Source organism: Chrysochloris asiatica, unplaced genomic scaffold, assembly GCF_000296735.1.
Source record: "Chrysochloris asiatica unplaced genomic scaffold, ChrAsi1.0 scaffold00125, whole genome shotgun sequence".
NCBI classification, from domain to species: domain Eukaryota; kingdom Metazoa; phylum Chordata; class Mammalia; order Afrosoricida; family Chrysochloridae; genus Chrysochloris; species Chrysochloris asiatica.
The window spans coordinates 1,247,545-1,251,092 of record NW_006408643.1 but is presented as its reverse complement, the minus strand read 5'-3'; positions in this window follow the sequence as shown (position 1 = coordinate 1,251,092).

Genomic DNA, 3,548 nt, shown 5'->3' with positions numbered 1-3,548 from the left:
TGTACAGCAGATTTGCCTGATGCAATACATCCTTTGATTTCTTGACTGCTGCTTCCATGAGTGTTGACAGTTGATCCAAGAAGAATGAAGTCATTGACAACTTCAATCTTTTCTCCGTTGATAAGAATGTTGTTTATTGGTCCAGTGGTGAGGATTTTTGTTTTCTTGACATTGAGATGCAATCCATAGTAAAGGCTGTGGTCTTTGATCTTCATTGGTAAATATTTTAAGTCCTTTTCACTTTCAGCAAGCAAGGTTTTGTATCATCTGTATATCGTAGGTTGTTACTGAGTCTTCCTCCAATCCTGATGCCACGTTTTTCTTCATAGAACCCAGCTTCTCAGATTGTTTGCTCAGCATAAAGTTTGAATAAGCATGGTGAAAGAATACAACGCTGTCACCCACCTTTCTTAGTTTTAGACCATTCAGCGTTCCCATGGAGGTAAAGTAAAAGAGTCATTATACATTAATGCCATGAACTAGGATTTTCAAAGGCGTGAAAGGGGATACAGATGTAAGATTGACTAAGTACAAAACCTGTGGTCTTGAATTTGAATTGGGAATAACACGCTCTATTTTACCTTTATACACAAAACATTTCCTAACTCTATTCACTGAAAACATGAGAAACCAAGACTGATCTAGTCACAATGAGCACTCCAAATGCCAAATACCATCCTGAGTAACCTTAATTCTGGTTCTGAGTAGGAAATGTACAAAATGATCTTGTTACATTAGGCAAAAAAGAGAATTTTCAAGATCATGCCAAGAGGAGCCATCCAGAAAGGGCTCTCCTGGAGACAAGTGATAGAATTTGTACCTCCCATGTTGTAGGATAGGCACTGGGTTGCTAACTGCAAGGTTAGTAGTTCAAACTCACCAGCTGCTCCTTGGAAACCCTATAGAGAGTTGCTGTGATAGTTAATATTTTGTGTCAACTTGACTGGGCCAGGATTCGTAGTGGTTTGGCAGTTCAGATATGATTTGATGTGACAAACCAATGAGAGGACGAAGGGCAGGATACACCTTTGGTGGAGTCCTGGGGTGGCGCTATGGGGTAAAGCACTGGACCACAAGGTCCATTTGAACCACAAAGTCAGTGGTTCAAACTCACTAGTCATTCCTTGGCAACCCTATACAGAGTCGCTATGAGTCAGAACCAACTCAACGGCACATAACAACAGCAATATATACATAACAACAGCAACGTATCTTTGGCCTCGTGGTGTGGCACAAGGTCTTCAGTTGAAAGTCATCAGCTGCTCCTCAGAAACCCCATACAAGGCCACTATTGTAGTGAGTTGGAACTGACTCCACTGCACTTAACAACAACAGCCTACTGCCCTTAACTGCACTACAACCCTGATTCAATAACAGGAGAGTCCTAAGGTGTAGCATGCAACACTTTTTCTTTTTTTAAAAAAATGTTTTATTGTGAATTATGTGAAAGTTTACATAGGAGAACATTAGGTTTACATTCATCCTATCGTACATCGTTTCATTGCCATGGTTACAATCCTCTCCATGCATCATCAACCAACCAAAGGGTATACCCTGCAAGCCTGCCCCCGTCATCAGCACACAGACCCTCTCTCTCTCTGTGTCTAAAGTCCCCAGCTGCTCCATCTCTCCATGTCATCGTCTCTGCCTCCATCTCAGACATCACTGCTTCTCTGGGTAGGGTCCCGTTCCCCCCTCTTCTTCCTTGATGGGCCCAGGGACCTCCGCTCCTAGACTGAAAAGTTAATCACGCCCCTCCTTGCTACAAAACTTCTACCTTTACATTTCCAACCCTCACAATCAGTCCTGATAGCAATTATTCACTATTGTATCACAAGAGACCTGTTTGCATTTCATTTCATCAGCCCCGCTTAGACAGATTGGATATTACTCAGTGAAGCTTCTACCTTCCGCCAAGCCCTCTGGATCTAGGTTCCCTCTTGGAAGCTTGTAAGCAAGTCACTTCTTCACTTCTTGCCTTTGTAGCCTCCCCCCCCCCCATTTTGGGTAGCCAATGTCCAAGTTGTCCATTCCTGTCTACTCTGTGTATGGAGGGGGTGGGAATGATCCTTGCTGTAAGGATTTGTTCCTTCTTTTGAGCTACTGCATCCATAGGTCTAGGTCAAGCTCATCAAATTGTATCAGATTACTCTTTTTTCCTCTTGTTTCTTCTTCTAGTTGAGCTCTGATCATCTAGTCATTGAAGCCAGGTCAAGTGGGTATTATCTGCAAGTGTGGGTGTTCTTATGCATATGCTCTCTCTTCTTATCAGCTGGACGCTTCACTTTCCACTCTAGTCCTCTGTGGCTATGTCACTGACACTGGGCCCAAGAGTCTCCAGGTCTTGCCACACTGCTGGCCAACCAGGTCTTCACCCGGGTTCATAGGAGTCAATTGAATGTTGTAGGGTTTAGCTAGCAGCTTCATCGCTGTTTTTCCCTCACTTCCCCTTATCTGTGACGAACATGGTCATCAATCAGAGTGTGTATTCCCATTGAGTCTTAGTCTTGGAAGGGCGTTTGCTCTGAGGGGACCCGACCACTTGCCTTGATGTCTCCTGGTGGAGCAACTTGCTTGTTCTTGTAATAATCATTTGGTCTGCATATATTGTTTTGTATTTTTCCTGTCAGTCTTTCTTTCAAGAAGTATCTTCTGTACTTCTAGCCACTCCAGGCTGGTCTGCCCATCCTTTCAAGTGGAAATTTCCCACCTCTGAAGATTCTGGATGCTGTTCAGAATTCCACTTATAGTCTTATGCAATGCTGAGGCTCAGCCAGAAGCCTCCTTCACTGGGCATGTTGTAGCCTCATTTTAGGTATTCTAATCAGTTATAGGCAGAAGACGGACTTATAAGCTTTCTATGGTGATATTTCTGTCTATTTCTTTCTCTTCCCCTCCAGTGTCTATTTTGTAATGGTATGCAAGGGAAACCAAGATTCAAAAGACAGTTAAGCATCTTAACATTATTTCCCCCCTTTCCCCCATTCCAACCATGTCTCAATCCCTGTATCCCAGATCCCTGTTGTTCCAAGGTTGTGCATACATCGTTATTTACCTCTGTCCCACTTAGCCTATGCAAACCTAACTATTTGTTCTCCCATATGCTTTGTTCTTCCATTTCCCTCCCCCTTCTTGTATATTGCCCCCCTTCCCAGCACCCAAACTACCCTGCCCTGTGCTCCACCTTCCCCTCCCTCCCCTCACCCCACCCCCCACATCCCAGCAAACAGCAAAGAATCCTCCCCCCTTTAGTATGGGTTCTTTTTCTTTGTCTTTTACAGTAGTGGTCCTATGCAGTATTTCTCCTTTTGTGATTGATTCATTTCAGTCAACATAATGTCCTCAAGGTTCATCCATGTTATGTGGTGGCTTGTAGCTTCCTTGTTATTCTTCAAGGTAGCATAATATTCCATTGTGTGTACGTACCACAGTTTGTTTATCCATTCTTCAATAGATGGGCACTTTGGCTGTCTCCATCTTTTTGCTATTGTAAATAGTGCTGCTATGAACATTGGTGTGCATATATCTACTTGTGTTATGGCTCATAT